Genomic DNA, 24,998 nt, shown 5'->3' on the forward strand with positions numbered 1-24,998 from the left:
CAGCAACCTATTATGTATTTAGGCAGTTATTATATGCTTCCTCTTTCTTCGAAAACAATCCAAATTAGAAGTTAATAATTAGACATGTCTTCTCAGCATTTTTGCAGGAGAATTGCTCCAAAGTAGTTCACTGTGCTTCCATGTTGCTTGATGTCTGGCTGCAGTGGTTGTTGGGAGACTCGAGACTTGTTCTGCCGTGTTCCAAAAGACTAAATACATTTAAATCCTAAATACAGCCTCCTTGCGGTACCTCTTGTGTGATTATGAAAGTAGAATAAGGAGATTTTCAGTGGTTACTTGCCTAAGACTCCTTTTGAGTGTCAAAAAGGAAAAAAAGATGTTAAGTATGTTGGGGACTTTAGGATACAGAAGCAGCAGGTAATTGAATAAAAAGGAGAGAAGGCAACATGAGTGGGAGCCTGTTGAGGATGTTGTTAAGGGGGAAAAGTGGAAGAGGTCAACATATTTGGGTAGGTTTGTTTAATGGTTTTATGCATTATATATGAGATGGAATTACAAAGTTCTGTAGTCTGGGTGGTTTTTTTCATGTATTTTTGGGGGATACAAAGCTGCATAAATGGGAGAAGAGACCACATGCTTGGAATCTATATCTCAAAAAAACTTGACAAACATAGATCAGAAAACAACTGGTGCTACAAATATTATGAAAATAATGTGCAATTAGAAAATATTATTGGCTTCATTGAGTTTAATTTATGTGTAGGGGAGATCTCCAGCACACTAATAAAAATACTTATTTTATGGAGAGAGAAGTAGCAAAATAAAGGAAATGGTTTCTCTCCATTAAGTACGTTGAAAGAATTTAAGTATTTGAAATGGTTTTGAAGCATTAAGTAACATAGAAACAAAATATATGTTTTAATGAAAGTACTTATCTCACCTCTCTTGTGGAACATGTTTCCGTTTAAAAAAGATTAGTGCAAAAAGACAGTCATTCAGAAAGACAAAGCTTAAAACATTCCTGAAGCCTACACATTTCTTGAGTTTTGTTGTAATTCTTCCAAAACCACAAAATAGAACTCGACAGAGGCAAGATACTAAACCACCTTGAAAAATACTAAGCAATGCTGCCTATAGGGGAAGATGAACTAAAACTGCAATACAGAAATTCTATATTGGCTGAGATTAGATGTTGCTTTCAAAAGCTGCATGAAATTGAAGCCATTAGCTTACATTTGCATTTAGGCGGTGGAGTTGTAAAGCTAGACAGTTATCAAATTGTAAATTCTAATCAGACGGATAATGTTACACATTATAGGAAGATGGCTCAGTTTGAATACAATGTTTGAGGAAACATTTTAAAAAAATATTAAGAGCTAGAGTAATAAAGCGTTGGGCTGTTGAGATATGTAGGCATTTGTGTCAGCGTACAGAGATTATGTTTGCAACTGGAAGCAGCCTTCCCCCCCCCCCCCCCCCCAAAATTTACTATCGGGAGCTCTAAAACATGTTCATTCCACTGACATATTGCCATTTCTTCCCTCTTCATAGAAACTCATAGTTTCTGTCATTTGTTTGTAGGTATTTTTCAGTGCTTGCTATTATTTACTGAGAATTCAAGGGGAATCAAAATTATACATAAATGGTTATTAATATATGCTCAGATAACAAGTGGCTTCTTTTTTTTGTTTGTTTTGTTTTTTCTTACCCTGTAGAAATTTTCTTCAGAGAACATGGAATAAATAAGAACTTAAAGCATTTGCCACTTCTAACATAATGGGGCTTTTAAGTTATCATCTAAATGACATGAACTGCTAGAAAACTGCTCTCGGGGAATATAAGAGCGTCACTCCCAGTGCCAGCAGCGCTGCCAGCAGTCTGAATGAGTGAGGCAGGATAGGTGGGTGTCAGTTGTAGGAGGAAATATTTTTGAACCAGGGTATGCTTTTTTTAATTCTGTCTAGTGATGTCCAGTGGGGTTTGAGGCAGGGGCAGTTGGGTGTTTAGAGAACTACTATCTAAGAATGCCATAGGTGTAGACTTTTGTCATGATCAAGTTAAAAATAAATAAATATGTTTTTTAAAAAAGTTTATGCTCATGTGCCCAGTACTTCAGATTTATCAAGAAAATGTTGTTCATCTTTGGACCTGCAAATACAGTGATATTTTGCAATTGTATTTTCTTTCCTATAGGCAGGTCAGCAAGGGGAACAGGCTGAGAGGACAAGAGCCAACCACAAGGAGAGAGAAAATCATTTTGTCAGGTAGGAGAGTGGGGAAAATGGGGACACAAAGAGTTCAAGCTGTATATGGAAATGAATGATAATCATGTTTGTAGATTATTGCACTCACAATTCCAGTTGTAGTCTAGTTTCCCGCTAAGTTCTGATGCTAAAAAACTTGATGTAATCGTTCTCTAAATTTATCTTCACCACAACTGACAGTGAAATGTTCATGTGTGACTAGAGTCAACTGGAACGTCTTTTTGCCAACGATTAAAGTAATATCACCCAAGATAATTAATGAGGTTAGGGTAAAAGAGGTATCGTATTCCTACTGAAAAAACAATGTTACAGTCGCATTTATTTTATTTTCACTTTTTACAAGTGCATACTGAATACACAATCCATGATTCAACTACCACACTTGTTTTCAAGCTGTGAAATCCTACGCAAAGCCAATAAGTACAAAAATATGAATCTTAAAATTGTATCCTGATACTAGTGTTACAAACTTTAGAACTGATAGACCTGATAAGCTGAAATATCAGCCTTTCAACAGCAAGCACTAGCTATAAGCTGAACTATTTCAGTAACTGTAAACATAATAAAAATCCTCATGATGAATCTCTGAAAAGTTCATTTGATGAAACTCATAAGAAACAGACTAAATTCAAAAGAATGAATAATCCTGCCTTACTGATGAGAGCCAACTAAATTTTCTTCAAGTGACAAGAAGAAGCCATGTTTTGTTATGGAAGTAACAATACAAAATAAAAGCCCGGAAAAATATCAAGATCTCTGTAACTGAAGTTCATTCTTCTGAACTGATAAAAAATGCTTCCAAATTGAAAGTATGTTGAAGAGCCTTTTCAAGACTTTTGGCAATATAAGAGTTGCTTAATTACTGTGGTATTTTGGTGAAAGGGTCAGTTTATGAGTCTGAATTATCAGGATTTGTACTTCAGTCTGACAAGTTAGCCACTTGGGGCTTATGGCTAGCTCCTCAATCTCAGATGAGGAAAAGGATTAGTTTTAAATTGGGTCAAAATTTCAACATTGAATCCTTTTGGCCACGATAGAGAAGAAACATATTCTGCTTATTTGACCTATTTAAAGTGAAGAAAAGTATGTAGTAATTTCCTGAAAGCACTGGGAGGAGGAGGTCGCTGCTTATTTCAGAAATGCTGAAGGTGTGTTTGTAATTCAAAGAACCAAGTTTTCATGGTAGTGTGAGACAGTTAAATGTGAAAAAGTGCAGTTGTAAAGGTAGCGTATGTTAGCGCAAAGGTGCAAACCAGTTCCTCTTCTTTGGATGACCCTTTACGCAAATGGCATTTTTATGCAGTAAGTGTGGAATAATACAATAATACGTTTTCTCAGCAATACAATATTAGTGAATGAAGCAGATTAATCACAAGCATTTTAGTTACTTTTAACTATATTAACATCAATTGTTGATATACTGCTGCAGTCCATCCAGATGGCTGAATCCTGTGCTTAGTGTTCTGCTGAAGCAGGCTTGCTTTTTGCAGAAATTGTGCCAAGATTCTCAACAAGTAAATTCAGTTCTGGAGATGTTCCAGAAGATAATCAAACTTTGACTACGTGACCATTAGCAACTATTGTGGTGAAGCAGGCGTAGCTCCGTGCAGTGACACAGTGCAGATGATATCCTTGCATTTGGGGTGGGAAGGGAATGTTTACTTGAAACTAGTTCCACTCTTGTCCTGTAGGTTCAAAAACCTTATAGTGATTGTGATACATCAGGTGTGTTACTTGAACACACCTTCTGGTTTAATTTCATCCAAAAGGAGTCCAGATTAACATACTTGGATCACTTCAAGATGTGAACCAACGTGTGTCCACCAGTGGGAATGATCAGGAGGTACGCTTCTCACTCCTGTGACCTAAATGGGAATGCGGATGCACCAATCTAGTAAACACGCGGATCTCTCTGGTGTGTTAGACACCTCTTTCTGCAGTTAAAGGCGTGAATGGCAAGTGCAGTTGTTCAAGTTGTGCTAGTCTGAATCTGTGACAACAGTACAGTTAACGCTCTGGATGCGAGCCATTTGTTTTTTTAAATGCTGTACCTGCTGTCATAATAGTTCAAGTAAAAGCATCGCTTGTTCTAAGTGTATTTGTTTTGATGAAAATGTTATGGGCAATATGTCTTCCTGAACTGATCTTGCCTAACCAAGCACTATTTAATCTAACCCTGCAGAGTAATCATGTACACATGATCACGTTTCAGAAATCGTCCAGGTGAATCAAGTCACTGTGCTTACTAGCTATTTCGTTAGTGTGTTTAGCTTGGTATGTGGTTACTTGCTTTCTCTGTTGGAAGAATATTTCTTAATGGATCATGTGGACCTCCATGAAAGTGAATTGGCCCTAGATGCAGCTTAATACTATTTTAATAGCAGAGATTTTAGCCTTCTGTTGAGAACATGTTCTCTTTTGGTTTATGTCCTTATTACATATCTGGCTAATTTTCATGGATTTAAAGGAACAAAACATATGAATAAACACGTTCCTTTTTTATGCATAAGCAGGTTCCTTTTTTATGCTTCTATTTACTTTACTAGTTATGATCAGTGTGGCTAGTCTCAGGTCTCTGGTCTTAACATGCCTTGGAAAGAGAGCTAAGGTGCCCCTCTGTATTCTCTAATAAAGTAACATCTGTCCACTGCTGACAGTTCTGTCAACCTTTTCTGTACCTGTTTTCTTCAGTTAGGCAAGCTGAGAATTATCAGCAATGAAATGTTCTTGTTTGTATTCTTTTTGGTCCTCTGTAGCAAATACTAAATGTGCCTCTTTCTCCCTGGGAAGCATGTAGTTCTTCCCTGCTAATGAGATTTCACACGTTAAAGCATACTGATAAGAGCACAGTGCAGCTAAGATTACACATCTAAAGTTGTTCGTGTTGCTAGGAAGTGATGAACCTGCTATCTAATATGCTGATTTTTCTTCTGGAACTATCCAATGTATCCTGTTAAAGTTTTCCTAAATTTAAGCCATAAAATTAATTTCTCACTTGTTAGGGCCAAAATCTAGAGCACGCTAATACTTTGAGTGAGCTTAAAACAATACTTGCATCGTTGAATTAAAATAAAATGGTAAATATACTCATTTTTTGGAGTATATGTGAGGTATTTTCCCTCTGCTGTAGTATTTTATCTGCAACATCATTTAGAAGATAGTTCCGATTGCTTTGCTGATTTTCCTTAAATGTCAGATGATTTTGGGCAAGCTCTCAATTTTTCTCCCCTATTCCCCAACTTGAGGATTGTCATCCCAAGTCTTATTGCCTTTGCGATGAAATTTTTCCTTGGGAGGTACTATTTTGAGCGCAGATTTTTTGTAACAGTGGGAATTATTATCTGTGACTAATAAAAATCTCTATGGAGCTTGTTATACAACGAAGACTTGATCACGTGCTTGAATATATTCCGGTGATGGCTTGCAGCTATGAGTAGCTTAAATTTCTGGAAGTTGCTGCCTTATCAAAAGAGGTGCGGTACTGATCTTTTATTTCAGTAGGAAAAAAAAAATAATAATAAAAAGGCAAATTATTTAAATGGCTGCTATTTTAACTCAAGTAAAATAATACTTGGATGAACTTCCATGCAACAGTCTAGACAAATGTATGAATTAACAGAGGGTAAGCTGGTCCTTGAACTATTCTAACAGAATTTGAATTGTCATTTGAATGGACTCTTATGTAGCTAAACTGTGTTTCTAAAATAACATTTCTTGGGAAGTACCCCATAGGTATGCAAATAATAAGATACCAGTAGAGAAGGTCTTTCTTGGAACCCTTTTTGTTTGTTTTTTTTTCCTTATTTATTTATTTTTAAACAACTCTTAGTTGTTTTGGTACAAGTGTTTTGAGAATTCGGTACCCTTCTTGGCACAGTGTGGAGGTTTCTAGAATAGTTGGGGCTTTGCAGGAAGATCGGAGTCAGGATGGTGTTTTCTCTGGCGATATGGCTGCATTTCATATTCTAATATGCATTCAAGAATTTGTACTGGAGAAAACTTGAAGGCAAGGTAATCTGTAGAAATAAAGAGTAAGGAGTATAGGACTGGTTGTAGTGTAAGCAGGAAGTTTATTACTCACCTTGTTTTCTGTTGATTATGTAGGTAACAATATTTACTCCTTAGCTAGTCCTGCTACATATAAAATAAAAACCATCAATCAAAAAACCAAACCAACCAACCAACCAAAACCCACAAAAACCAACCTGTGGATGGCATGGTCCATTCTATCTGTCATGTAAACAGTCCTCTATTAACTGTATTGAAAATAGAGCTTGAAATGGTAATCTCTTGAAAACAGAAAGCTTTCCTTTTGTGTCTTATGCCAACTGATTTATTAACAACAGCAAGATATAGCCATAGCTTGATCGGATTCTACTAGCATTACTTATTACTCAAAGAATGCTGTGCAATTGAGTGTTGTATTTTATAATAGCGTGACTAAACTATAATTGTCAGGTTGTCGTTCTCCCCTGAACCCCGCTTATGGTCGGATTGCTCGTGACATGCATTGCTTTGGTATTTCAAATAGTAAAACTGGATTTCATTGCAACACTACAATGAAGTGTCTCTTACAGTTATGTACCATGAAACGAATTATTTAGGTCTGTCTTCAGAATAATTCTAAACTTTGGCTACTTTTGAAGGAGATACTGATTACTGTTGTGATGGGCCACCAATATGAGGTAAGAGAACATACACATTTCTTGTAGTCTGAGTTCCACCGAGAGATTTGCCTGACCTTTAATTATTAGTCTGTCTGCATAAAGGTTCTTGCAGTAGATACTCTGGTTTCCCTGTTCATAAGTGGGAAGTATCAGTCTTCTGGATATGTTACTGTAGTATAGAAATTACAGCATGATACCTGAAAATAAGTTGCTGCTTTTTCGGTATAAAAATGTAGTAGGCTTCAATGCATCTAGTACATTATGGCGTGCAAATTTGTACAGAAAGTAGGAACTGTTACTTTTGATTTGCTTTGTAAAATAATAATGTAAGTAAACAAGAGCTTGTTACTCAAGATAAGAGCCGTAGCTTAGATTGCAAACAAGCTGTCAGTAATGATAGCCATAAGCAACTTCCATACTAGGTAAGCCCAAGTGAAAATGAGGATGCAGTAGGCTGTTAATGGAGCCATGGGGGTTTTCTGTAGAAGTTGCACGTGATGGATTAAATTTATTTTTGAGGGCCTGGAGTAATGAAAAAGTGCTTGCTTACTTGTTCAGTTACACCTACTTGTGATCTCGTTGACAACATATTAGGGGGAGGAAAATTGGATGAGCACTGACACTGCCACCTCATTAGGTACCTAATACTGTACTGGGAGATAGGGTCATAGGAATATGTGTGCTGCTGGGGTGGGGGGGAGTGGTGAAGGATGGGGAGTGCAAGCAAAGAAGGGGAAGTAATTAAGAAATTGAGAAGTAGTTTCAAAAACTCTGTAAGGATTTGCTTGCCATTTGTGTACATTTGAGTTCTGTCACTTCAGAATACAAACACAGCATGATTTTTGAGAATTAAAGCATGTTCCTACCATGGAGCATAGAGCAAGGTCAAAAAGCAGAGTGATTTGAATTGTGCAAATTAGACAATGATTTTGAGAAACACATCATGACACAGAGCCATCAAAAATGGTAATAGAAGAAAAGAGACCAGAGAAAAGGTTATGACTGTATATTTTTAACTGTATGAAGTTGTCAAACAGTAGAATAACTTAATTTTAATGAAGCAATAAGAATCCACAGAGGGTGATGAACAGTCAAGTAAATAATGTCAGTTTAATAAGGTTCTAAAGGTTGCAGGCCTGGTTGTAAAGCTAGATTTTGCTCATCTCTGCCTAACACATAATGGTATGTTAGTAGCAATACCGTTATGTCCTGGAGTACACTAATGATGCAGTGAAATTACAGAATAGGAATGCAGTGTCACACAAAAGCAAGTATGAGGTTATGAGGTCTAAATTTTGCAGCTCTCACTTACAATGTGGTTCAAATAAAAAGAAAAGCAAAACCCTGAAACACAGGCACTAAACTGTAGGGGGACTAAGCATCACATAGCTGGTCTCTACTCAGAGGTGGGAAGGTCCTCCATTCCCTGTCCTGGGGTTGTGTCAGACTGCTGTATTGTCTGAGGTGAAGAAAGCTCTTCAAGCCTTGAAATTTTATTCCAAAGTAGGAGGATGATGTGAAAGGAAAATTGCATGAGATCCCAGAAAACAGTTATATTCATTAGGAGGATGAAAATCCACGGTGCTAATTGAAATACCTGTTAAATGTGTGCTAGTCATGTAAGACTCTTCTGATGTGAAATTAATCCAAGCAGAAATTCAGGTTTATGTGACCTGTATGTCTTGTCGATGAGATCCCAAGCAAAACTGCAGGGGAAGAAATCAAGTGAATTATATCCAATTACCCTTTGGCCAAATATACTAATATACTGAATTATAGCATTTGAAGAAAAGAGTAGGGGATATTAGTTTCAGCAAAATCAGTTTTCAGCACTTTTTTAATGCTGCTATGATGCAACTATGAAGAAGGGACTATGCTTTACAATTCACTGGTGTATCAAAACTAAAGCCTTAAAACATTTGTTAAGTTATTGCCATATGAAGTAAACTCTTCAGATTGGATGTAATACATAACTGAGGAGGCATTATTTACCAGTATGTCAAGCTATGCTTACTTTAATTAGAGTGTTTCTCTAGCAATAAAAAGGAAAATAGAAATGTCAATAGTTTTGCCATTTATATTGATTCATGACTTGTAAGGTTGTGATTTCTGACTGAAAGACATGATTATGTCCCATGTTACTATTGAGTCTCTACATTTTTGTCTCATAGCCACAACTGAATAATTCAGTCAACTTCAAAAAGTGCATGAAACCTACTTCCCCCTTTGTTGTTTTAGTTCTGTTGTGTTTTTTTTTTTTCTTTTGTTTCATCAGCTCTGGGTTTTGCCTTCAGAATAGCCTCTGTTTCCAAAGGGTATTCTGAAATATTCATGATCGTATAGCAAAAGATTGCTGAAGTCCATTTTTAAAAACAAGCAAATAGAAACTTTTAAGAAATGAAAACAGGGAACAAGTTATTAAAAAAAGAAATGTGTGTATCTGCTTGATATTTGGGGAAAAAAAAGGTATTTTTCAAGTATTGTTCTTCAACATTTCCTTCAAAAGAACTCACATTTTTAATAGTTTCTAATAAATGAAGAAATATTTCACAACATGGTGCGTTATATTAAGACAGTCATCATTCTAAATCAGTGTTTTAATATCTGTAGATATTTGCTCAAAGAAGTTCAGTGGCATGTATATATTGTTTCATGTAGGGTTCAAAACAACTGAAATCACAGTTACTTATAGCTGAAAAAAGTAGCTCAACAGTGATGCCTATGAAAAAATGCCATGTCTTCTGCAAACATACATACATACCTTAGCTTTTACGTCCTAGTAGTAGATGGATGGCTCTAAGATTTTGCTTGTTTTTTTAAAAAAATCCAGTGATATTGAAGTTCAGTCTTTGGCTGCAATGCAATTAATCAGCTGTTCTAATCAGATGTTCTTTTGCAGAATAAACAGTGTACAGAAATATATTTAACATGCAAAGAAATCTGTTGTGCACATTGAAGCTAGTAGTTATAACTGAGATGATAATAAAGAAAGTACATACCATAACAGTATTGATCATACGCTGTCAACCTGCGTAATTCTACTGGGTGGTGTTTCACACTTTAGAACACTAATGGGACGCATACGGATCCAGCAGTGTTTTGCCAAGACTCGGTTATGAGGCATCCGCTGTGAATCACCCTTGCTCTAGTAAAGATGGAATCTGACACTGTTTACCATCAGCTTGTGCTCCTCAAAGTGACTTTAAAAATGTTATTACAGGCTTCCATGTGTGTGGTGCAGTGACTAAAAAAAACCTCTCTCTAACGTGCTGAGTCGACTTTTTTTATTTTTTTAAATACTCTTTTGATTGCCTTCCCTGAAAATTCACCCAGGGAATGACTGATACACAATCTTGTCAAGCTCTGAAAGATAAGTTAAAATTGCATTAATGCAAAAGTGATGCCTTCAGTATGTTTGTCCTGGCCTAACTGGTTGAAATGTCTGGTTGAATTGGTCTACTTTCACAAGAAAAGAGAGTCTCTGTTGACTTGCAGTGCTAACAGGAGATGAAGGCAGCAAAACTTATTTTGGCTTTGCCAGACAGCAGATGAGGCGGAAAACCCAGGGGAATCTTTCTCCTTATTCCAAAGACCTTTTTTGCATAGATGCCTTGCAGGACAGTGCTGTTTATGAACTTGGAGGAGGACTGCTCTGACACTGTTATGGCTTGGGTTTCTTTTATTATGGGACTATTTTGATAATTTACTCTTTGATGCCCTGAGAGTATTTTCTCTGGGTCTGTTCTTTTGTATTGCTCTAATTACGTGGTTTAGCTTCCTTTTGTCCATAAATCCTCAAAATTATTACACTTACATTATCTGTGTGTCTTTTAAATTTTTTTATTACACTGGCTGATAAATAATCATAGTGTCAAAGCCTGCTTGTCTTAGTGTTTTTTAAGCTGGTAGGAACACTCTGGATAACTAATTAAACTGTAATATATAGGAAAATTTATTATAGATAAAGAGAACAATTGCCAGAAACTACTTTATGAGATGTCTGTCTGTTAAAGTTGACTAGCTTAAATATTGATCAAGTCAAACAGGAGAATCAATGTCAGATACTGAGATGAATTTTAAGCAGCAGAATACAACTTCATTTAGCATTATAGTTTCTCTCCCACCTCTTACATAAATCATTTAATTCATTCTCATCTATTGGGCTCCAAGCATAGGTCTGGTAAGCTCCACAAAATTCACGGAAACTTGGTGAGAAATTTCAGCTTATCAAGTCAATGCTTTTTGAGAGGCCAAAGATCTATCACAGCATTCCTGATTTGTTCTACACTTGAGATAAACTCTTCTAACCCTTCTGGTCCTTACCTGCAGTGTTACCAAACAGCAGCAATTGCATTGCCACTCAGACTTCTGGTGGGTTTGCATCTTTGGGTTTTTTTTTCCATCCTAATTCAGCATTAAGCCAGAAGTCAACTTGTGTATTTGACAAATGAGTTCTGTTGCTCGGGAACACTTGGCTTCAGTGATTGTCCTTGTGTTCTATTCTCTCCAAAATTAAATTTTGCATTTTTTTCCTTAGGTGTTTTGCAGAGGTAAATTGCAATTCAGAAATGGAGGAATTCCCTCCCCCCCCCCCCCCCCCCAATGCCTAGCTGAGGCTTGTCAGCTCATCTGCTACCTACCACTTAGGGATTTTTATTTTATTTTTTACTCAGTAATACCTGATACGAAAATCTTAAGTTGAAATCAAGCATGAATTTGCCATTGCAGGTATTCCAGTTTGTTTAGGGGCTATAGTGTTAAGGCTGTAGGCACCAAATGGCTGGGTGGTTCTGTGGTTTTCTTCAACTCTGTTTTTCAAACAGGATCAGACTGACCTGGTAAACCCTCAGTGCCCGGTGGAGTAAGCATGCCAAGTTGAGTGTCCTTTACCAGATCTCAGGCTGCCGAGGCTGGTGACACTGCAACAGGGCAACTGTCGGTCTGAGATGCAAGTGTAATCTAAGCCTGGCACTTGTCTGGCTCACTCTGGCATTAGCGATCTCGGAGAAAGCCAGATATTTTCAGCTGAATTTTGTTTCTTTCTTGTGTTTTCTACCAGAACTTGAATCTATTAAGTTATGCATGTACTATGCCATATTTCTGTACTAATCTATGTACTATGCTGGCTTTGGTATTTTGTATATAGTACAAAAAATATAAGCTTCTGTTTGAAATTAAATCTATTTGACTATATAATTAGGTGTCCACAGTTTTTGCATGGCCAGCATTCTAGCATAGCACTAATATTAGCCCTTAAGAAATTTATGGCACCTTTTGGTTCATTTGTTTCTCTCAAGTAAATACCGCTGTAACCTGCGTGCGGTACCATCTTCAGTGCATGGTCAGGTGTCTGAAGGGGGGGTATGTGCGTGGTTTCCCTTCAGAGGTTCTAGGTAAAAGGCCACAGTAAACTCGCCAGTGTCCTCTTCGTGTTTAGGTATACTGACATCGTTTGGAGTTTCTTTATATTTGCGTGCCTGAGAATGAAAAAGACAAAAGATTGTTTTGTACAAATATACATTAAAAAAAAAAATATATATAGTGTGCAGTTCTGGAGCCTAATGTAATCCCTTCTGGCAGTGCGTGGAGGGATGAGAACTGGAAAAGGAGAGAACGCGGGAAATGCATTTCTTCATCCTGTTCCCACCCCCCCAAAGGGAAAAAATACAACCCTGTTACCATGGAAAAAGCAACATGAGAGAGAACTCTTGGATCTCCAATACCATTTTTTTAAATCCAATTGGTTGCAGCTGTACTGAGAGGGAACAAATGTTTTGCTGCCTTTGCTGCCAAATAATAGATTATATTTGGAAGCATAAGACTAATGAAAAAAAAGACAGTTCAGAAACCTAGTGATTGCAAAGCTTCAGGCATAAGAAAGGAAACTGTTAGCTTTCTTTGTAAAGAATACTGTGCTCTAAAAATTTAGGTTTTATTTTTTTAGATGGCAGCGTTAAGTTATATATCATATTGTTTCCTGAGGATTCGATTTTTCACCATGGCAGTGATCCCAAGCTTCATGCTTTCTGCTGGCTATAATTTATCTATTTACCAGCAGCAGCCATCTGCTTGAAAAATCATTACCTCAAACTTGGGTGGAGGGGGGCAGCAAGGCAGGAGCAGTGACTCGACAGGCTTGTCCTGAGGAGGGACAGCAGGCACGGCGTTCCTGATTCTCCTTCTGTGTTCAGTACTGGCGGATAGCCCCCGCCTTTGTGGGCATATACAAGGGACATTTCACTGAGGTACTGCCGTGCAACAAACCGCACTGGGGCACGACAGTCTGAGTCGCATCAGGATTTTGGTGTCTCAGAGTGTGCTGTTCAGTAAGGGCCTTTCTCTCTGCCGCAGCTCACAGGATTTTTAGCTAACTTGGCTGAAATGGTAGGTTTTGGCAAATTCAAAGGCTGAACTTGCTGAACTTCACTATTACTGAGTAGAGTTATCAGTATTTGGCGTTAGTGGAAGTTGATAGAAAAGGGTTTGACATCAGGCAGAAGTGACCCGATCTGTAAGTTAACAAGTTACTGCTCACCGGCTGAGGTTACCCGCTCTCCGCCGCAGGGTGGCTTCAGCTGGCGCTCTCCATCGCACATGGGGACACACCTGGCACTGGTATAAGGCTTAGCTGAGGACCGGCAGCTCTTTTAACTGTGGTGACTTTACCGTAGGTGGCCAAATCATTAGGTCACGGTAATGGTTTTATTCAGATACGTAGAATCTGTAGTTTCATTATCTGAATTATTAGATACAAGAATGAAAAAAAGAAAAATAGTTATTCTATTAAGCTCCTTATAATCAGACATAAAAGTTAAGTGTATACCATTAAATCTTGTTAAAGCAAACAAACAGGTTATCCATTTTTCAGGCATCTGTTCATTGTCATGGTAGAAACATTGATTTGTAACTTTTAGAGATCCATAATTGCAGACCTGTAGCTTAACGTGGCATACGTTTTCAGTGCTTCTGTAAGAAACTAGTAAGCTAAATCAATAATGCCATATGACATAAAGGAGAAAAGAAATGTCTTTACAACATCAAGCAAGGGTTTAGCAATCTGATCTGCGTTCGTGGTATTGAGCGACTCATCAAATATCTGGGCAACAAGCAGTAATTGATTTTACAGTATCTGACCACCTCACATCAATGTATATGTGTAATGCAGTTGAGTGGCGTTCATGCGAACTTTATTGAGTTGCTGGTAGCTGGTAAGATTTTACTAAAACATGCTGTGGTTTATGAATTTTTTTTTTTACAGTTTGTTAGTGATGAATGATGTAGGAATTTAAACCCTCACCTTTAGAAATAACCATCTGTTACAAAACAGATCGCTGATGTCTCCTTTAGCAGCCTAATGCAGTATGATAAAAATTACTGTTACCTATGACAAAGAGAGCTAACCAATGGACCCTGTGTTACTACTACACCAATACCATCCTTAAAAAGCTATACATTTGATCTTCTACTGGGACTGTGTGGATCAGGCATTCTTAGAGTGATGTGCACAGCGGTGAAAAACAATGAGAAATTGGCTTCAGAGATCTGGTAGTTGAAGGTCAAAGTTGCAGCCTTCTGTTGGTTATAAACAAAGATGGGATTAGCACCTTGCCAGTCCAGCATCTGTGGTCAAGCTGAAGCCTATTTGGCAGCATGATTTCAGGTGAGTTAATAAATAAAATACACGCTTCCCTCCATAGTAACGAAGCATGTTTTATACCAGATGATGTTGGATATCACACAACATTTGTTTATATATTTTTTTTTTTTAAATTACATTAATGGAAAAATGCACTTCTTTCACTCTTTTAAAAGCTGATGTATACCTGGATTTTTAAGCTTATATTACTCCTAGTATGTGTAGAATTGTATAAAATAGAACTGTTAAAAAAGCAGAATGATAAATAGAATTCAGAGACGTTTTTTCTTCTTTTTGCTTGGACGCCGATCTTGAGTATGGACATCGTGCTAGATTTTTCAGTTTGGACACAGAACTTCCTAAAAGGAAATTCAGATGCTGAAAGCTTGCAAGTTGCAAATACTTTATTTGTTTCATCAACTATAAAATAGTATATTTTGGAATGAATTAAAATCTAATTAGCAATCTATTGATTGTTCACAGGGATTTGAATTTGCTTAATGGTTTTCTGATTTTCCAAATACATCCTTGGCCCTGCTACTATGGGGCCTTCAGGCAAACACAGTCATAAAAATGCAGGTGTGTTTAGCGGATATAATAAAACGATGATAAAAGCGCAGGTGTGCATAGCAGCTTTATCAAGTGACGCTTCTACAGAGTAAAACAAACTATGTCTTTATGTGAGCTAAGAGGTAATCACTAGTGCTGTGGCTTTCTGATTGCTCTTCCTCCATCGTTTTCTCTCCAGCTCCAGAAAGGCTGTGCCATTTTATCAGAGCATGCTATGACTCACTTCCCCGGTTTATTTTCTCTCGCAGATGGCATCATTTCATCTCATGCTCTGAAAGTGACAAGTGACACCGTGGCACTGACTTTATTGTATTAGGCTGTACTAGCTGTGGTGAATATATAATCTGTGTTGCAACTTTCTTTGTCTCTGCCTTACACAGCAGTGGGTGAAGTAAGAAAACACAGGGAAACTAATATAAGGCTTCAGATACTACTGCTGTGACTTTGAGCGTGAAGGCGGTATCAGTAATATCATTATTGGTCCCCATGTAGTAGCACTGATAATGGGTTTTTTCCTAGTGTGCCAGGGAACAGAGAGGCGTACAGCTGACTCACTGGCTGACGTTGTCATTTTGGCACACACAAAGTTTGTAAAATGCTGCCAGTTCTGTCTTGCTGTGTTGGATCTATTTGCCCAGAGCTTTTAAATTCCTTTCCAGAGCCGGCAGTTTTGGTGGAACTGTGACCTATGCATCCCACAATACTTGACTTTTTGAAACTGTGAGACATGAAAGTATTTGATGGGTTGCCAAAGTGAAAAATATTGCAAAACCTAGTGTGAAAGCTTTATTCTTTTTATGCTGATGTTATGATAGGCAGGCACTGAATGTTGAGGGAGGAAAAAACATGTGAAAGCCCTTCCCACCACCACCGCCACGCATGCTATATTTCATCTTCCATCAAAATTTGCTGTAGCTAGGTGATTTAGAAATGGGTTGGTGGGTGATGAAACAGATCTACATCTGTGCTTGGTAGCTAGGGAAATCCATTACAACGTCTCCGCGTGACTGGATCTGGTCTTGGCTGGGGAGTACCTGTACTGCGTAGTAGAAGGGATGATAGAAGGAATAGGACCCCAAAATAAAACACACGCACAGGTATCACTTGGATTAATATCTGGCCACCATTTTTTGATAATATACATGCAGGCTTTATTGGCCAATTGTCTGGTCTTCAGCTCTGGAGCAGTTTTGCTGTATTGTGCTGCTCTCTCTACCACTGCCACTGGCATGCAAGTCCTGAGAGCAACATACCTTGGAGTCAGTATGAGAAATGTTGAAAATATTTACAGACAAAACATTATTGGCATCACAAATTATTATTTTATACTTCCCCTTCTGTAAGGACCTTAAGTCAATTTTCCATCCCAAACAGAGTGTTATTTTTCTGAGCTCGCTTTCACTTGAAAGGGACATTCTGTAGGAGTTCAACTTCCATTTGTGTGTTTGTTCTCTGCAGTGACTTTATTGACCACATAAAGACTGATGAGTCTTTAAAAGTAGTTTTTCACGAGAATATTCTGAAGCTTGGGTTGATTTGGAGAGGGAAAGAGAGGGGTCAAGATAACAACAAAAACCTCTTTCAGTTAAATAAGCATATGTTCTTGCCTGCATTAACATTTCTCTAGCAATTTTGCCTACATAGTGAACTAATAAAGACCTGGAGTATGGTTTTTGTACCTAATGACTTTAATAGATATTTTTCAAGCCTTTAACGCTCTATAGCGGTGATTGATTCATTAAGCAGGTCTCAGCTCAAATTGATAGACTATTCCCCCAGTAGAATAGAGGGAAACGAGGCACTCTTAATGTTTTGGGGTAAGTGGAAATTCACCTTAAAGGTCAAGGTCATGCATGTTGCAGAAAATGTGCTTCAAAATACCTGCCCTTCTCTGTCATGCAGGACTTCACTTTTTGTTCTGACTGGTCCTCTCTCAGGCTCCATTTCTTCACACTGCTTCATGTAGCAGAGACCAAAGCAGTCAAGTCAAGACCCAGCTGTTGTTAACTTTAGGGGACTCGCTGCTGCTGAGAACAGCTTTCTCTCTAGCAGTGTTTTCTTGGAGGAATTGGAAGAGGAGACCTGGACCAATTGTAGAAGACTGGTGAAGATGAGAGGGAGAAAAGTAGCACACTTGTGTATCTCCAGGAAAGATTTATCTTGCTTTATTTGGTATTTACCTTGGAAATTTTTACATGTAAACAGGAAAAACTCTTTTGTTCCAATTGCAATGTCTTCTATGGCAACAGAACTTCCCTGTGGCTGAATTCCAGGGCCCAAAATCAGTCGAGATCTGCTAATTTCACTTGCTTTGTCACACCAGAATGAATCTGACCATGTCTTGATGTACTCTCCAAATACATGCTTATTGTGAATGGAACAAAGTCTCAAGTGCAGCAAATTCAATTTACTTTGTTTCTACTTAACTTGAAAAAAATAGCCTCTGCCTTCAAGTGAAATTGGAGTGCAAACCAGGGGATGTTGGTTTGTGGTGGTTGGTTGGTTGGTTTGTTTTTTTAAAAGCAACAGAACAAAGCAAAAAACCCCCCACCAAAACAAAACAAAAAACCCCGCAAACACCCATAAAGTAGAAATTACGCTTGAATGCATATATGATTTTATCAGTTTCTTACATAAGAAGGTCCACAGATGCAAAAAAGATCATTTTGTCTGAAATGTGTTGTTTTAGGAAAGCGTAGTTGTCTTTTGTAGCCTTTATCCATCTTCCAGGTTGTAGGAGGTCTCTTTACACTATCAATATTTTAATGTGTCCTGTTGCAGGGTACACATTGACAGTAGAACGAAAGTCTTAACTGATAAATCTGGAGTAACTAGTTAATATTCTATATACCAGACATAACATAATAAATTACTTTTTTAATGTATTGCGTTCCTTTCCAAAAATACGGAGTTAAAATTCCAACTGCTGTATTAAATTCTGCTAAATAGTTTTGTAAAATAAACCATGTATACCCATGTAGATACACTACTCAGATGCCAAAGATGCTCACGCAGAAGTTAACCATGCCAGAGAAGCACCATTTCATAACAGCTAGGAAACTAGAGCAAGAGTGAAGCTCTGAGTCTTCAATGAGCTTTTATGTAGTATTTTCTGACTTTGTAAATCATTTTGAACTGTATGCTTACAGCAGTATTGTTCATTGGTCATCTTTGGGCATAATGTAAACAGTTCGGCAAGAGTGCTGTATTTTCTATAGTGCAAAATATTGACATGCAGTGTAGGGGGAAAATCTCTTCTGCTAGTATAGGGAGTACAACATATAAAGTATATATGGATTTTTAAAAAGTTATAATAAAATTGAAAATAATATTACGATATAGTAATATTATGTTAGTTTTGAATATATGAGAAGTTATGTATGAATTCATTTTCATGCAAGATATATGGTTTCTCTTCAGAGTGATCGTGTGTTATGTACATCAGAATCATATTTGAGATGGGTTATAATAATCTGGAATGATCTTGTTTGGAGGAATAGACCAAATCTAGCATTCCTGAACGACGACAGAAAGATAGACAATGCAGACTTTTTTTTTTAAGAATTCATAAACGGGGAATTCACAGTTAATGTTTTCTAGGAGTCTGTGCAAACTGTTGCAAGAAAATGAATTAAGCTTAAATTAGTTTAACCAATTGAAAGATGACTTGCCTAATGTATTCCATTATCATGAATAATTCCGCCCTTTCGCCTGTAAAGTAGTAATAAATAATGAAAGAATTCAGATCATGGGAATTAGGCAATCTTTCTCTTTATTTTAATAACTGTGCCTTTGAATCTCATTCTGACCTTTAACAAAGGCTCCGTATCAACACGCAGACAGCACGTGGCCATCGAGGGCAGGGGGTAGTGTTAACACCAAGAGAAAAAACAGGACCATGGTGGAGGACGTGAGGGACATTTTATTACCTGATTATTGAGCCCTTCCCGGAACTTTTAAATTACTTCAATAAATAAATGTGAAGAAAATAAAATTTTAGGAAAAAATTTTGTATGAGGAGCTGCTTTTAGATAACTGAAGAATTAAATGGGTTAGTGAATGCTTTTATAGCTGGTTTGATGAGGTCAAGTCATTGCACAGAGAATTGCAACTTTTAAAATTATTTTTAATTGACAGCCTTGCACTCTTCCAAGGGCGCTTTTGGTTGCATGATAGAAGAGACCGATTCTATGCAAGCAAGTGCTTGATACTCATCTGGAATGTGAGGATTGTACTGCTTGATTGGTTTTAGTGATGTAGAGATTTGGACCCAAGACTTGAACCCACCGATGAGATGTGGGGCTTTTTTCAACCATTAGTTCAACTCCTGCTTTCTCTCAAGCTCTCCAATTTAGCTTGTACAAAAAATATTCACTCAGATGGACAAAACCTACTTAGACATTTGAAATGGTTATGCCAACTGGAAATGCTACTTTTTTTTAACAATATTTTTTTCCCCTCCAACCTCCCCCAGTACTGCTGCTGAAAGATCTTTGTCCAAATATATAACAGAAACAAATTCCCAAACTGCGGAACACACGATAAAACAGATTTCTTTTCCGGGGGACTCTACCAGAGAGGAGCGTTCAGCCTCCTGAGAACAAATGACTGTCTCGATTAGCAAGCAGTAAGAGTGAATGTGTAGACTAGAACGTGACGCTGAGGACAGTGTGTTGCCAACAAGCTCTAGTCTAATCAGGAGATTTACCTCAGAAGCGTGCTCCTCATACAAATGGAAACAGTAATGTGAACACACCTTTAATATGAAGAATGTGTATTTTAGGTAACTTTTAAGAATTTTTTTTTTTGTCTGTCTTTACATTTTTGGTCTCGTAAGTCTGTTACCAATAGCTTCTGGAGATGATTGCAGATACGGAACAGAAGATAAATCTGCTCTCTCCTGCATTTTTCAGGCAGACAGGAATGTCTGCCAGGCCAGTGCTGAGCCAGCCAGAAGCTGTGGCAATATGGGCAATATGAAACAGAATTTGAGTTAATGTTAGCATGCCTCTCGGTAGGTTTATTGACTCGATTTCTGTATTGTGCTAACTTAATCCATGCAGCTTCCAGTTGATTTGGAGTGATGACTGCTTTTGTCTGCAAAATGCTTTCCAGACATATTCCTAAACGTGCCAATAAACAGAACCACAGGTGAAAAGTGTGACTGCTGAATGAAAACAGTGGGTGAAAAGGCCATTGCTAGAGGTAAAAGGCAATTGCTAGAGGTTTGGAACCCTAGAGAAAAGAAAGGAAGAAAAAAAGAAAAAACAAAAACCCCAAAAAAACCCCAAAACAACCGATTAAAAGCATAATTAGACCAATACTGTGAGAAGATAACGAATTCCAATTTATGAAGGGATGCCATTAGTCTTACAGTTGCACAGTGAGCTGACTTGGCTGATGAAGGTTCCAGGAGCAGGACAGTCCGTTGTTTCTAAGATTAATTTGTTATTCAAGTTAGTGTATGTAGAGTACTCCAGATCTTATACGGGGTTGAAAATTTTCTTCATGCATTAATTATGAATTAAATCTTACTTCAGTGTTATAAACGGTACATCAGTACTATCACCATCTCCAGGCAGAGACCTCCACAATAGTCTAATGTGTGCTTCCGTTTACCACGATAATGGAATCAAAATTTACTGTACCCAAAGCAAGGCCATACATAAACCTTTTTGGAGCAGGGGTCTGTGGTGTTTATGTAGGTGATCTACCTATGTAACCTTTTACTGGTGCCACCATTTAGGAGAAACAATAATGTAATAAATGAGAATTCCTCCCCCGCTCCCCCCTAGTGAACTGGACAGGGATGAGATGACTAGAAAATATAAACTGTTTCTGACCCACAGATTCATAGTAATATTTCAGAAAATACCCAGAATTAGCAGCATCATTGGTATAAATATCTGGCAGGAAAAAGGTTGTTTATTGTGTAGAAAAAGTCCGTGTAGAAAATATGTCCTTTGTGGCCTTGTTTCTTAATAGACACATACAAACTTTCTATTTCACTAATTGCTTTGTGCAACATGAGAAAACTGGTAGTTTGCATAGCTTAGTCAATTGAATTATGCGTAAGCATTATCACAACCGTAGTTGTTACAAATATTTAGAGGGAAGGGCAGAAAAATGCGCAAGTCAAAGCTTTCTGCCTTCGAGGGCAGGGACCAAACGGATGTAACAGAAGTCATTGATAAAACGTTCTGTTCAATTGGACTAGTGACAAATGACAGTTGAGTAGGAGTCATTGCAATAAATCTAGTGGAACAGTATTCAAAATACAGGCCTTTAGTGTGAACACTTTATCAATTTCTCTATAGTTAGATGTAATGCTGAAATAAAACCTATCTATATTTGTAACCTTGGATTAGAAGCATAAAGATACTGCTGTTGTCACCATTTAGTCTGGGTAGTGCCCACGTAGTCAGAATCTGATGTGGCCAGAACTTTGAGGTGGGTCTGTTCAGACCCTTCCTTAGAGGAAGCTCTTCAAAGATCAAAGGGTTTTTAAAATGAAAAAGCCAGAGTAAACATTGAATTACTTAACTCTTTAAATACATTATATAGGTGAGGTAGAGCACAACTGGAAAAGATTTATAAATCTCTTTCTCTGTCCCCTCCTGCTTCCTCTCCTGCATCCTTTCAGGACAGGTCCTTGCTCCAGGCCTGGTTTCAGTCAACTTCTTCATTTTAGGAAGAGCGGCAAACTCCGCACAGCCTGATCTAGTCACGGGGAAGTTTTTCCTTGTCCCTGCTGCGAAGTGTGTGTTTTCCCCTGCCTTTCCCAGGAAGGGGAAGGCACGGTCCCTTCCTGAGCCGCAGGTTCTCAGCACCGCCCTGTGCCTTTCTTCCCCAGTACACCGCATAGTTTCTAGCATCTTATTATTCAGTTGTTCCCCAGGAGGAGCTGTGACGCTAGCGGCCTGCCCCTGTGTCCTTTTCTTGGAACGTAACACAGACGCTCAGGACAAGCAGAACTGGTTTAGTCCATTTTAACATTAACGTCCATCTGCCGTTCAGAAATAAGCAGTGGAGAAATCAATATGTAATGGATGACAGTGATCAGATATTGGAGATGCATTTTAAATTAAAAAAATAATTTGAAACTAAGTACATTAGACACACAGCAAAGTAAGATGACTCGTTTTCTCTTCTAAAAGATACTGTCTACAGGGAGAGCCTGGCCTCGCTGCAGAGTAGGTTTGAACGAGAATGGAGACAAGAGACAAATTCCTCAGGGTGTGCTTTGGCAGAATTATGAAATAAATAAAAAAATGTACTGGGCGGGAATGCTTTTTTCTGTTACAAATGGTTTGAAACAGTCTTAAGTTTTTTGGCCAACTTAATACGTAACCCTGAAACCCAGATGTTCTTGGCAAAGAACATGCTTCAGCTTCCGTCTTGTTAGAAGATGCTACCCCTCAAAGCTTATTTCTTTTAGTTTGGTGTGACATTAGCTGCCGGGCTTTTCAGCAGTACAGGCAGAATTTGGTGGTTCTGGGAGGAGATGGTCAGGTGCGTAAAACCCCTGCTGTGACAGTGAAAAGGGTGACAAAGGGCAAAGTGGGGTAGAGAACTTCAAGGAAAGACGAAAAAGCTGATGAGAGTGAAATTTCCATTTTGCTGCTACGCGCAGAATGAGCACTGGTTGCTGCTTCTAGAAGAGAGCCCTCGTTTTCCAGCAGTAGCGGCTGCCCTTTCTGCAGCCTGAGCCTTCCCCGTTAGCAGCAGCTGCCAGCCTGACACTCCACTGCTCCGATTTGGAAAAGGAGCCTTTTGCTCTTTTGCAACACAGCAGCAGTCTGTGCCCTAAGGCATTTAATATCATTGCTCTCCCCAGAGGTTTAGTGTAGAGAGTACAGCGGCTTCCTCTTGGCCTATGGAAGGACCCGGTCTTGGCCGGAGTCTCAAGGTTAAGCAACTAAACCAGATCCTTTATTCTGGTTTCCTGTTCCAGCACCACCACGTGTCAGTTCTCTGTTACAAAGGCTCAGTGGAAACATCCGCAACTATTCACAGCCGTGAACAGCACCTAAGGAGTGATAGGATTTAATTCCGTAGTAGTTGTGTGTGATTTGTAACAGTTAAAAGTGATACATAATGACTTTGTAATTGTGTGTGATAGCGCAAAAAATGACAGAATTATAAAATAATAAGAGCTGTGTGTTTATTAGCTAGCTTATTATTTCATTGGTATATTAGTTTTTTAGTAGCGTGTTGCTTAATATATATTGCGGTCTTTTAAATTAGTTACGTCTTGCACCTGCGATTAAAGAGCGAGAGTCAGACCCGTAAATAGGGCCGTGTGTTGCTTGGGCTTAAGCTAGGCCTTGGAAAGGCTGCAGAGCACTCAAGAAGAGCACAGGTCTCTGAAAGCAAATGCACGCAGTGGTAAATAAGCAAGATTAAAACCAGTGTGTTTGTTCAACTCTCCAAAGAATTATGAAGAATTATGATTTTATAGTGGGAAGTGGGAACTCGGAACTCACTTAGGAAAGTAGATGTTCCAGTTTTAGAGAATACAATATTTGTATATTGACGTTAACATAGCAAACGTTCTTAAGTCACAACAATGAAGAACTGGATTTGCACTGTTGTCTCAGTTTTGCATCAGTATCTTGGCACATCGTACAGATACTTTAAGCAGAGAATAACAGTTTTCTACTTCTGTAGTCCAAGTCAAGGTTAAAGAGCAAATTCTTAACACAAATGTTTTGTATAAAATTGACTTGCTTCATTCTGGTAAATCTGAGAATAAACAAATTCTAGCACTAGTAATGCCTGTAAATATTTTGTTTGAAAGCATTCACATAATCAGAAAAAACAGGGCTGAAGGAAACTTGAGAGGTCATCTAATCCATTGAACTGTCTTATAAATCTTTATCTCTGCATAAAAATCTCTAGTGAAATATTTTCCAGAATTGCATCAAGTGGTATGATCCAGTTCTTCGCTAACTTACAGTGAAAAAGAATTGCCTACTTCTGATTCGTGTCCCTGTTCTTGTCCTGTTCAGGGAATATGGAAGTTATGTTCTCCTTTTACCTTTCCGGTAGCTTTTCTTACAGTTTGAAGTTTATGAACACATATTTTCAATGTAAAGACTCTTCCCTCCCTCCCCCCCCCACTACAAAAATGTTTTCTAATCCCTTAATTTTGTTTCTGTGCTTGTGAGGATCTTACGCACGTGCAGATACCGACGCTACGGGGGAAGGTGGAAGGATTGCCTCATGTTTTGCGTATGATGTTCCTGTTTATATCTGCTGGTATTAGAACATTTTTAGTGGTTTGCATTGGTGATTTTGAGTATTTATTTTTGCTCAACTCAAGCTAGCTATCATTTTGAATTAGTTCTTTTCATTATTCTTACTGGAGTGCACTACTCTATCCAGGTTTTGAAGTACAGTCTTGTCCTTCTGCAGCACTTCTCCCATCCATGCAGTCCAGTGCCAAGCCTCTTTTTTGTGAAATGATGCAACTTGGGTGCTTACCTGTGAGTTGTAACCACTTCTCTGGAAGTGTTAAGAGTAACGGCGGAATGTATTGTCTCTGAACAAAGGGAAGATAAAAAAGACGATGAAAGGTATGAGCATCCTCGGTGCGTTCTCTGTGAGGGAAGGCGGCACTGGAAATAGGGTAATGTATTGCACGGCTGTGATATCGCCCAAGAAAGGTCGGGGCATTACAGTAGCAAGCCAATCAATATGTAGAAAGCTCCAAGAAATGTTTTTTGTCTTTAAGATTGGTGCAAGTTGAAAACTTGCTGAGCAAAAAATATTTAGAAATAAGGGCAGCGGAACCGACAGGAGTGTAGCTAGCCTAATCAATAATAAAAGGATAATCTATCTTTCTTTGTGTACACACAGCAATAATCTGTTGTTCAGATTGATTAAATGCCTCAGCTC

General features: G+C 38.2%; 1 long non-coding RNA gene across 3 annotated transcripts in view; it reads left to right on the top strand.

Annotated features, from left to right (window-relative positions):
- LOC148056733 (uncharacterized) overlaps window positions 1–24,998 on the top strand; it is a 108,997-nt gene that overhangs the window by 62,459 nt on the left and 21,540 nt on the right. For all 3 annotated transcript variants that reach the window (XR_015702703.1, XR_015702704.1, XR_015702705.1), the window contains one exon: window positions 2,155–2,225. This is a non-coding gene — a long non-coding RNA (uncharacterized LOC148056733). The remainder of the gene's footprint in view (window positions 1–2,154; window positions 2,226–24,998) is intronic.

This window comes from Nipponia nippon, unplaced genomic scaffold (genome assembly GCF_047370975.1).
Source record: "Nipponia nippon isolate SJK-2023a ecotype South Korea unplaced genomic scaffold, ASM4737097v1 scaffold_12, whole genome shotgun sequence".
NCBI classification, from domain to species: domain Eukaryota; kingdom Metazoa; phylum Chordata; class Aves; order Pelecaniformes; family Threskiornithidae; genus Nipponia; species Nipponia nippon.